A 13,624-nucleotide genomic window follows, 5' to 3' on the forward strand; every position below is an offset into this window, starting at 1 on the left:
TTCTATATGTTTGCTAACTCAAAGTGAATGTTATTTTATGACATAGCTCAATAAAAAAACTTTGATTCAAAATTTTAAAAAAAGTTCTCGCTCTCGCGCTAACCCGATGCGTGCAAAAATCCGAACAGAGAATATCACGACCACGTTATTGTATTCCCCCATAGAGGTAAACAGAGCAAGTGGGGGGGGAAATGACACCCGTCATACTCATGAGCAAACCCTATCGCATAATCTCAAGTGCGCTAACCCGACATGAAAATATTATTATTTCACATTCCAAATACAGAAGCGTGCACGTGTCTGGAGCACTATTTGGCAGCAGTGTTGCATTTGCAAGAGCACTAGAGGGCAGCACTGATTCCTGCCCTGTAGTGCTCCAGATGCTACCTAGGTATCTCTTAAGCACAGAATATAAAGGGAATGAAGTAAATTTGATAAAAGAATTAAATTGGAAACTTTTTTTAAAATCGTATGTTCTGCCGGAGTCACAAAAGAAGATTTTTGGCTTTCGTATCACTTTAACGAGAAGAATTTTGTTATTTCACCAGTTTGTGCTGAGTATACTCAGGTGCTACATTTGTGTTTTTGTTGTGATGTATCTCCTCATATTCTCAGCACCAGCATTTGTGTAACAGAACCTAAATAACAAAGCCATTGATTTCACATCCTACAAAACGCTACTTTACACGCCAAACCTGTTTGATTTTTCACTCATAACAAAATAAATTGATTATCCTGAGGAATTTCTCTTCCTTTCTCTCCGTATTGTGCATAACTGCAGCTTTGATGCCAATAGATGCATTAAACACGTCCCAGTGATTCTGTCTGCTGCTATTCATGCTGATTACACTGCACCGCTGCTCAGGAGAGCAGTCTCTGCTTGCCCTGGGAGTGACTTCACTCTTGTCAACAGCAATTCTAGGGCCATGAATATTCATGAGCAGCTGAGGCTGGGCTGTGCTTCTGAGTAGCCTCCAGTGAGGGCTGGCTGCTTGCAGAGGACTGTGGAAGACAGATCAGGATCCTATCGTTTGTATGAAGCCACAGTGAACACTGAGCACCAGCACATCCATCAGACTCATCCGGTGAACACTGTGGGCACCAGCACATCCATCAGACTCATCCGGTGGGCACCAGCAAATCCATCAGACTCTTCCTTGGACTGCAGCGGAAAGATGGAATAGGATGCTCATCTAAGCAAGGCCCCTTCTCTCCTCATTGAACTGCTGTTAGTCCCAGGGAAGTCAGTCATCTCCTCTGCAGGTGCTCATTTTTCATTGCTTTTTCTTTATCTCACCCAGGTCACCATATGAAATCTAATCCTTTGTACTTGGCATCAGCTTTGTCATCCATTTGCTGCTATTGTTTTGTATCATTCTCAGATTTGCCGCTGTACGGTGATATCCTTGAGTCTTGCAGGATTAGACCTTGAGGTTAGTGTAAGAGGAGAGTGTGATGTGGAAACCTCTTGGGCTTGTGCAAGGCTAGGACCATTAGCTGCCCTACAAGGCATATGACCTGGTGGCCCCCAGTTCTCTAAACTGAAGTATATGCAATAAAAATAATAGAAATATTCCTCTTTGGTTTACACACTCAGTATTGACAGCAAATGTACCGATCACTGTAAGAAATATAGAAGTGGGGCTGTTTGTGTGTCTGGATATGAATAAGATCTGGCTAAGGAATTGCTCATTGGAAGGGTGTTTATATTCAGGTACAGTATGGATATTTTGTTGTACTTGGCAGTATTTCTATATTTACCTCTTGGGCCCTCAGAATGAAAAATAATTTCACTGGTTTTCCCATGTGAGATGTCTGATCACATCTGGTATATAATGATTATATATATTTGTTTATGGACATATTAACCCCTAGATGACAGACTCCCTTACCTGAGAGCTGCTTCTCACTGCAGGTGAGCTTATGTATTCAGCACTAGCTGCCCTCTCCTGTGACAAGGGAAGGGATGTCCCGTGTCACCAGTCATTGTTTATGCTGATTTGCATATCATTGCATGGGGATGCTGAATTATGCACACAGACTATTACTGGCTGCAGAATATCCTGGTGCAGTAGTAATACATTTGATTATTCAGCGCTTTCAGATAGATAATGGTGACATATTGAGATGTATATTATCTGGGGGGATAACTAGTTCCTGTGCTGACAAATATGATTTCTGTCTGTAGTTATTGTGATTAATAAAACCAGAAATAGAGCTTTGAGTCATTCCCATAAGATACAAGACACTGTATATAGAGGGGGGGGGGGGTTACTGCAGGAGCCCAAGCTGCTCTGACAGGACCAGACATGTACACACCAGCCCGGTATACACAGCTTGGGCCCCATAATGCTCATAGGGATAAAGACAAATGTAATGTTGTGTCTACTTAACTGTAGCATTTTTTCTTTATTATAAACCATGTATTATATTCCATGTACCAAAACGCAAAACCGGTGTCCGGGTAATTATTAGTTTATATGATGCATCACATTGTAATATTTAAGATAGATATATACATATATACATACACACACACATACATATATACAGTACATGCATACATACACACAGATACATACAGTATGTTATATGTGTGTGTATATATAAATAATGTGTGTATATATATATATATATATATATATATATATATATATATATATATATATATATATATGTGTGTGTGTGTGTGTGTGTGCATGTATGCATAAATATAATATATATATATGTATATGTGTGTGTGGATATATATATATATATATCTGTATGTGTATATATATATATATATATATATATATCGATACAAACACACCTGCAGATACACACACTCACTCATAAACACACCTGCAGACACACACACACATACTCACAAATACACCTGCAGATACACACACACATAAAACACATCTGCAGGTACACACACACACTCACGCACACCTGCAGATACAGACACACACTTACTCACAAACACACCTGCAGATGCACATACACACACACACTTACTCACAAACACACCTGCAGATACACACACACACACACACACACACTCACACACACACATACTCACAAATACACCTGCAGATACACACACACACATAAAACACATCTGCAGATACACACACTCACGCACACCTGCAGATACACACACACTTACTCACAAACACACCTGCAGATACACACACACGTACTCATGAACACACCTGCAGATACACACACACACCTGCAGATACACACACTCACTCATAAACACACCTGCAGACACACACACACACATATACTCACAAATACACCTGCAGATACACACACACACACACACATACACATAAAACACATCTGCAGATACACACTCACGCACACCTGCAGATACACACACACAAACACACCTGCAGATACACATATACACACACACACACTTACAAACACACCTGTAGATACACACACATACTCACACACACATACTCACAAATACACCTGCAGATACACACACATAAAACACATCTGCAGATACACACACACACACACACTCACAAACACACCTGTAGATACACACACATACTCACACACACATACTCTCAAATACACCTGCAGATACACACACATAAAACACATCTGCAGATACACACTCACGCACACCTGCACACACACACACACTTGCTCACAAACACACCTGCAGATACACACACACACACACTTGCTCACAAACACACCTGCAGATACACACACACATACTCACGAACACACCTGTAGATACACACACATACTCTCACACACACACATACTCACAAATACACCTGCAGATACATACACATACTCACAAACACAACTGCAGACACACACAAACACATGCTCACAAACACACCTGCATACACACACACACACGTATACACACACAAACACACCAGCAAGTACACACACAAACACACCTGCAGGTACGTACACACGTATACAAACACATCAGCAGGTACGCACACACACATATAAACACACCAATAGGTATGCTATGCACACAGGTACGTACACACACACACACACTGGCAGGTACGCACACACATATATACACACACACACTGGCAGGTACGCACGCACAAGTGTACAAACACACCAGTAGGTATGCATATACACACACAAGCAGGTACGCACACACATATACACACACACACCGGCAGGTACATGTGCACATATACACACACACACACTGGCAGATACGCATACACATGTATATACACACACACACTGGCAGGTATGCGCACACACGTATACACACACAAACACACCGGCACATACGCGTATACAAACACAAACACACCAGTAGGTATGCACACACACACCAGCAGGTACGCACACACGTATACACACACAAACACACCGGCAGGTACGCACACACGTATACACATCGGCAGGTATGTATACACACACCGGACGGTGTGCACACACATATGCACACACACCGGCAGGTACGCCTACACACACAACAGCAGGTACGCATGCACATAAAAATACACACACACATATATACACACACTGATAGGTATGCACACACATGTATATATACATACACACACACACCAGCAGGTACGCACACACACATATACAAACACGCCAGCAGGTACGTACACACGTATACACACACCATGTAACTTTTCCACTATAATGGCGCCTTGCAGTTAAGAGTGAACTTGAATCCTGGAATTTAATGTCATTTTTTTTGCTAGGTTTATGCTAAAAACTTGCTTATTCCAGTGATGTATTTAGTTATGTGCTGCACTAGGCCCTGAGAAATCAGCTGCTACCTTAACCCCCCAAATAAATATTTAGCTCCTATTTGCCCCATATATATTTTCACAACCAGAGGCCAGGGACATATGGGGACATATGGGAGGGGGGCTGTGCACCCCCTCTAGATAAACATGAAGCCTTTAATAGCATGAATACATAAATGGCATCATCCCATTTACAGCCAGACCAAAATTCTTCTGCCCTTTTTATGGATACAGTATTCTGTTTTTTTTTATGTTTGTAGCTTTGTGCTACTTTTTTCTGCTGAAGTTTGTGTACAAAGATTGACATATTTATTATTCACCTAATACTGACATTTGATCAGACAGTGGCCCTGATCAAATGTCATTATTTCATTATAAGCTCCGAGACGTGACAAAAACAAATAATTGTCCACAGTGGGATTTGAAGCTGGGACACTGATCACTGGCAGTCACTTTATTTACTACACTGATGTACTCAGCGGCAGTATTCTGTTTTATATTGATATCACAAATAAACCATTGGTTCTTAGACAAATGATGTTCACTATCAGTTCTGTGAGCCAGTGATCTGCATATCCAGTCTTTAGGACATACACAAGGCCAGGTTTTCAGGTATTAGATCACAGGCAGGTAAAATATAATCAGGGACAAAATGAACCTTTTTGATTCAGACAGAGCGTACAATTTACTTTTATTGTGTAACTGATCTCTTCCACCTGCCCTACAGTACTGAAGACACATGCACGCTCCTGAGTCTACCTCTGTGGTCTCTCATAGAAAGAAGCTAAATATCAAATTAAGAAGGAAATTGTATCTTAAAGATGAAAGTTTTTTTATTGATTTGTCCCTTCTGAAGCTATAATTTGAACTTTGTTTAGTAAAAAATTATACAATAAACACACTGGGCCCCATTTAAGAAACTCTGGGTGGACAAGGTTCACTTCCATGAACCTGTCCGCCCCCGAAGGTGCTACAAAGCTGCATCCGCAGCTTGATAAATGGAGCCCATTGTGTCTATGTATTTATGCACTGAGCAGGCACAGCAACTTATGCACTGACCAGGCACAGCAACAATAAATTTGCTGGTGTGAAACGCGCGCTGGGTATACAGGGTTTCATTTTGCCTCATTCATTAAGTCTTACGTGTATCCAATAGGGTTACATTCAACAACACTGTACAAAAACAGAGGATTCTATGGGGATTATTATAAGCTGGAGTAGCAGCCACTGCCGCAGATACATAGGGGCCGAATTATCAAGGGCCGAATGGCTCGCCGGAAACAGGAGTGACCCAAACAAACTACTTGTCAGGTGGGGTATAATAATAAGTGAGGGGATTATTAGTGAAAATATGTACATTTTAATGTTTTGCCTTTGCTAATCAATGTGTTTAGACTCATTTCATTGTCTAATTCCATGTGCCTTTCATGTAGGCTTCTCACATGCATGTGGTGATCATTGTCTAATTCCATGTGCCTTTCATGTAGGCTTCTCACACGCATGTGGTGATCATTGTCTAATTCCATGTGCCTTTCATGTAGGCTTCTCACACGCAGGTGGTGATCATTGTCTAATTCCATGTGCCTTTCATGTAGGCTTCTCACATGCATGTGGTGATCATTGTCTAATTCCATGTGCCTTTCATGTAGGCTTCTCACATGCATGTGGTGATCATTGTCTAATTCCATGTGCCTTTCATGTAGGCTTCTCACACGCAGGTGGTGATCATTGTCTAATTCCATGTGCCTTTCATGTAGGCTTCTCACATGCATGTGGTGATCATTGTCTAATTCCATGTGCCTTTCATGTAGGCTTCTCACATGCATGTGGTGATCATTGTCTAATTCCATGTGCCTTTCATGTAGGCTTCTCACACGCATGTGGTGATCATTGTCTAATTCAATGTGCCTTTCATGTAGGCTTCTCACACGCATGTGGTGATCATTGTCTAATTCCATGTGCCTTTCATGTAGGCTTCTCACATGCATGTGGTGATCATTGTCTAATTCCATGTGCCTTTCATGTAGGCTTCTCACACGCATGTGGTGATCATTGTCTAATTCCATGTGCCTTTCATGTAGGCTTCTCACATGCATGTGGTGATCATTGTCTAATTCCATGTGCCTTTCATGTAGGCTTCTCACACGCATGTGGTGATCATTGTCTAATTCCATGTGCCTTTCATGTAAGCTTCTCACACGCAGGTGGTGATCATTGTCTAATTCCATGTGCCTTTCATGTAAGCTTCTCACACGCAGGTGGTGATCATTGTCTAATTCCATGTGCCTTTCATGTAAGCTTCTCACACACAGGTGGTGATCATTGTCTAATTCCATGTGCCTTTCATGTAGGCTTCTCACATGCATGTGGTGATCATTGTCTAATTCCATGTGCCTTTCATGTAGGCTTCTCACACGCATGTGGTGATCATTGTCTAATTCCATGTGCCTTTCATGTAGGCTTCTCACACGCATGTGGTGATCATTGTCTAATTCCATGTGCCTTTCATGTAGGCTTCTCACATGCATGTGGTGATCATTGTCTAATTCCATGTGCCTTTCATGTAGGCTTCTCACATGCATGTGGTGATCATTGTCTAATTCCATGTGCCTTTCATGTAAGCTTCTCACACGCATGTGGTGATCATTGTCTAATTCCATGTGCCTTTCATGTAGGCTTCTCACACGCATGTGGTGATCATTGTCTAATTCCATGTGCCTTTCATGTAGGCTTCTCACACGCATGTGGTGATCATTGTCTAATTCCATGTGCCTTTCATGTAGGCTTCTCACATGCATGTGGTGATCATTGTCTAATTCCATATGCCTGTCATGTAGGCTTCTCACACGCATGTGGTGATCATTGTCTAATTCCATGTGCCTTTCATGTAGGCTTCTCACATGCATGTGGTGATCATTGTCTAATTCCATGTGCCTTTCATGTAGGCTTCTCACATGCATGTGGTGATCAGTGTCTAATTCCATGTGCCTTTCATGTAGGCTTCTCACATGCATGTGGTGATCATTGTCTAATTCCATGTGCCTTTCATGTAGGCTTCTCACACGCATGTGGTGATCAGTGTCTAATTCCATGTGACTTTCATGTAGGCTTCTCACATGCATGTGGTGATCATTGTCTAATTCCATGTGCCTTTCATGTAGGCTTCTCACACGCATGTGGTGATCATTGTCTAATTCCATGTGCCTTTCATGTAGGCTTCTCACACGCAGGTGGTGATGAACAAAGTTCATGCATTTGAAGAGGTACAAAATGACCTCATATTAAGCACAATACAAAGAAAAGTCACTCATACTCACAACACACGCACGGCACTTGTGCTAACCCGTTGCGCGCAAACAGCTTACTTCTAGCACAATTAAACTGTCGGGCAAAAGATAACCTATTCCCCCACAGAAGTCAGCGTAAAAAAAAGTAGAAAAAAAACCCCTGACCCGAACTCTTATTCTCATATGCACAAACCCGCTATAAAAATACTTCACATTCCATATATATAAATATCTATTTATAAATACATAGAACATATGAATGGGATTTACCGTTAATGCACAGTATAACAATTTATTAAAGGGACAGTTAACACAAGAATGTTTGTTATTTAAAAAGATAGATAATCCCTTTATTACCCATTCCCCAGTTTTGCATAACCAACAAATTATAATAATACACATTTTACTGCTATGATTATCTTGTATCTAAGCATCTGCAAACTGCCCCCTTATTTCAGTTCTTTTGACAGACTTGCATTTTAGCCAATCAGTGCTAACTCCTAGGTATCTTCACGTGTGTGAGCTCAATGTTATCTATACGACACACATGAGCTAATGCCCTCTAGTGGTCAAAATGCATTCAGATTAGAGAAGGCCCTCAAGGTTTGAGAAATTCGCATATGAGCCTAACTAGGTTTAGTTTTCAATTAAGAATACCAATAGAACAAAGCAAAATTGATGATAAAAGTAAATTGGAGAGTTGTTTAAAATTACATGCCCTATTTGAATCATGAAAGTTTATTTTGTACTTGACTGTCCCTTTAAATATGAATATTGTATAAATATGATTTTACATGTTTTCATCTACTTAACTGCAAAGGGCTCCAATGTAAATATACATATATACACATATAAATACATCAATACATTTGTATACACACAAAAAAACACACACACACACACACATATATAGATATATACTAGTCCTAAAGCCTGTGTACACTGGCCAAAATCCCCATATACTTGGATCCCCTCTCCCTCCTTCCCCTTCACTGCCGCTCTCAACTTTTTTTTTTCTGTAGTGCAGCGGTCCCCCCCGCTCGCACCCCCCCACCCGTGTGCCCCCCCCCTTTGATGCCTGATCCTTCCGTATTTACACATGTATATGTATGTATCTCAGAGTTTAAACCCTTTTTTATTAGATAGTGTAAGTGTAATTTTTAATGTATTTTTATAATTTTTTGCAAAACAGTTAACCACAGCTCTGAGATAGCAGTAATCATTCTATCGGAAATCGCGATTGTGCTCAACTTGTACACAAAGGATTGTGAAAACCCGTGCACAAACGTTTACTCTCCACTCATAATCTAGCCCATAGTATTTATTGCTAATATATACTGCACATACATGAAATCATTAGGCCTATGGGCCTGTAATGTGCAAGTAACAATCTGTTGTCTCTAAACAAATTTGTAATTTCACTTCCTGAGCCTAAATGTATTTACCTACAGTTGAAGTAATAATGTACAACATATCTGGCATTTGCTTTTTGTTCTGGATGTATTTGAGTGAGCTAAAGGCAGAGGACCTTAATGGAACTAAAGATCTGAAAGTGCATTGCATATTTCCCATCATAATGAGAGCAATTATCTCTCTTCAGATCACAAGGGCTTGTTGTGCTCACAGTAATGCAGAATCATTTGTGCCCAGCTCAGTAATTGTCTTAATGCTGATGCCGTACCTGCCCTTCACTTATAGGTTCAGTAAACGTAATATTTATGTAAAATGTTTAGTTAAATATAATAAAACAACTTCACATTAACCCTTTCATGACAGGGTCAATTTGTCTAGATCGGAACAATGTTCCTATCTAGACAAATTGAAATCCCGTGATCGTGCACGTGATTACGAGATTTCAATTATGGGATCGGGTAAGGGGGCGTCCCTATGACACTAGACACGCTCTCCAGACCGCGATCGCATCCAGGAAGCGGCATTGGCTTCAGGACAGCCAAACGGCTAGGACGTTCTATTCCGTCCTAACAACGCTAAAGCCCAGCGCGGTTAGGACGGAATGGAACGCTATAACGGCCTTAAAAGGTTAAAATTGGGACAATAAAGAAAATAAATATATTGCAATTTAATTCTCATAACTAGAAATACACCTGCTGACTTGTCAAGGCCAGCTCTGTTACATATCTGTCCCTAATTAGCTTTAGCTGATAGCTGCAAAACAATGAACTTTATACTAACTTTATGACAGTAACTTGTTGTCTGTAGCATAAAGCCCAGGTTGTCTCCTCCAAATAAGTCAATGATGGGTGAAGTTTGGCTATTGATCAACAACTGTAGTAAAAAAGATGTTCATTTCTTTTTTAGTTTTAGTTATGCTATAGCAACACAACAGAAATGTCTTGTAATTACAAGGGCCAGATTACGAGTGGAGCGCATATGTTTTGCTGGTATTACAAGTTGAAAGTAAATGCGATCGCTTGATCACAATTCCAGATAACACTAGGTGCATCCTCAGAGCTCTGGTTAACTGTTTTGGAAAAAAAGTGTCACAACACACATTAAAAATACATTACACAATACAGTTACACTCATAATAATACCATCTAATAAAAATACATTACACAATACAGTTACACTCATAATAACACCATCTAATAAAAATACATTACACAATACAGTTACACTCATAATAACACCATCTAATAACAATACATTACACAGTACAGTTACACTCATAATAATACCATCTAATAAAAATACATTACACAGTACAGTTACACTCATAATAACACCATCTAATAAATATACATGACACAATACAGTTACACTCATAATAACACCATCTAATAACAATACATTACACAGCACAGTTACACTCATAATAACACCATCTAATAACAATACATTACAAAGTACAGTTACACTCATAATAACACCATCTAATAACAATACATTACACAGTACAGTTACACTCATAATAACACCATCTAATAACAATACATTACAAAGTACAGTTACATTCATAATAACACCATCTAATAACAATACATTACACAGTACAGTTACACTCATAATAACACCATCTAATAACAATACATTACACAGTACAGTTACACTCATAATAACACCATCTAATAACAATACATTACACAGTACAGTTACACTCATAATAACACCATCTAATAACAATACATTACACAGTACAGTTACACTCATAATAACACCATCTAATAACAATACATTACAAAGTACAGTTACACTCATAATAACACCATCTAATAACAATACATTACAAAGTACAGTTACACTCATAATAACACCATCTAATAACAATACATTACACAGTACAGTTACACTCATAATAACACCATCTAATAACAATACATTACACAGTACAGTTACACTCATAATAACACCATCTAATAACAATACATTACACAGTACAGTTACACTCATAATAACACCATCTAATAACAATACATTACACAGTACAGTTACACTCATAATAACACCATCTAATAACAATACATTACACAGTACAGTTACACTCATAATAACACCATCTAATAACAATACATTACACAGTACAGTTACACTCATAATAACACCATCTAATAACAATACATTACAAAGTACAGTTACACTCATAATAACACCATCTAATAACAATACATTACACAGTACAGTTACACTCATAATAACACCATCTAATAACAATACATTACACAGTACAGTTACACTCATAATAACACCATCTAATAACAATACATTACACAGTACAGTTACACTCATAATAACACCATCTAATAACAATACATTACACAGTACAGTTACACTCATAATAACACCATCTAATAACAATACATTACACAGTACAGTTACACTCATAATAACACCATCTAATAACAATACATTACACAGTACAGTTACACTCATAATAACACCATCTAATAACAATACATTACACAGTACAGTTACACTCATAATAACACCATCTAATAACAATACATTACACAGTACAGTTACACTCATAATAACACCATCTAATAACAATACATTACACAGTACAGTTACACTCATAATAACACCATCTAATAACAATACATTACACAGTACAGTTACACTCATAATAACACCATCTAATAACAATACATTACAAAGTACAGTTACACTCATAATAACACCATCTAATAACAATACATTACACAGTACAGTTACACTCATAATAACACCATCTAATAACAATACATTACACAGTACAGTTACACTCATAATAACACCATCTAATAACAATACATTACACAGTACAGTTACACTCATAATAACACCATCTAATAACAATACATTACAAAGTACAGTTACACTCATAATAACACCATCTAATAACAATACATTACACAGTACAGTTACACTCATAATAAAACCATCTAATAACAATACATTACACAGTACAGTTACACTCATAATAACACCATCTAATAACAATACATTACACAGTACAGTTACACTCATAATACCACCATCTAATAACAATACATTACACAGTACAGTTACACTCATAATAACACCATCTAATAACAATACATTACACAGTACAGTTACACTCATAATAACACCATCTAATAACAATACATTACACAGTACAGTTACACTCATAATAATACCATCTAATAAAAATACATTACACAGTACAGTTACACTCATAATAACACCATCTAATAAATATACATGACACAATACAGTTACACTCATAATAACACCATCTAATAACAATACATTACACAGCACAGTTACACTCATAATAACACCATCTAATAACAATACATTACAAAGTACAGTTACACTCATAATAACACCATCTAATAACAATACATTACACAGTACAGTTACACTCATAATAACACCATCTAATAACAATACATTACAAAGTACAGTTACATTCATAATAACACCATCTAATAACAATACATTACACAGTACAGTTACACTCATAATAACACCATCTAATAACAATACATTACACAGTACAGTTACACTCATAATAACACCATCTAATAACAATACATTACACAGTACAGTTACACTCATAATAACACCATCTAATAACAATACATTACAAAGTACAGTTACACTCATAATAACACCATCTAATAACAATACATTACAAAGTACAGTTACACTCATAATAACACCATCTAATAACAATACATTACAAAGTACAGTTACACTCATAATAACACCATCTAATAACAATACATTACACAGTACAGTTACACTCATAATAACACCATCTAATAACAATACATTACACAGTACAGTTACACTCATAATAACACCATCTAATAACAATACATTACACAGTACAGTTACACTCATAATAACACCATCTAATAACAATACATTACAAAGTACAGTTACACTCATAATAACACCATCTAATAACAATACATTACACAGTACAGTTACACTCATAATAATACCATCTAATAAAAATACATTACACAGTACAGTTACACTCATAATAACACCATCTAATAACAATACATTACACAGTACAGTTACACTCATAATAACACCATCTAATAACAATACATTACACAGTACAGTTACACTCATAATAAC

At 37.9% G+C, this 13,624-nt stretch overlaps 1 protein-coding gene across 4 annotated transcripts in view; it reads left to right on the forward strand.

Moving 5' to 3' along the window:
- The first annotated feature begins 978 nt into the window (after nucleotides 1–978).
- Nucleotides 979–13,624, forward strand: part of FEZ1 (fasciculation and elongation protein zeta 1) — a 150,105-nt gene continuing 137,459 nt past the window's right edge. For all 4 annotated transcript variants that reach the window (XM_053691413.1, XM_053691415.1, XM_053691414.1 and 1 more), the window contains exon 1: nucleotides 979–1,263. The gene's annotated coding sequence lies outside the window, so the exon portion shown is untranslated. The remainder of the gene's footprint in view (nucleotides 1,264–13,624) is intronic.

This window comes from Bombina bombina, chromosome 8 (assembly GCF_027579735.1).
Source record: "Bombina bombina isolate aBomBom1 chromosome 8, aBomBom1.pri, whole genome shotgun sequence".
Lineage (NCBI taxonomy): Eukaryota > Metazoa > Chordata > Amphibia > Anura > Bombinatoridae > Bombina > Bombina bombina.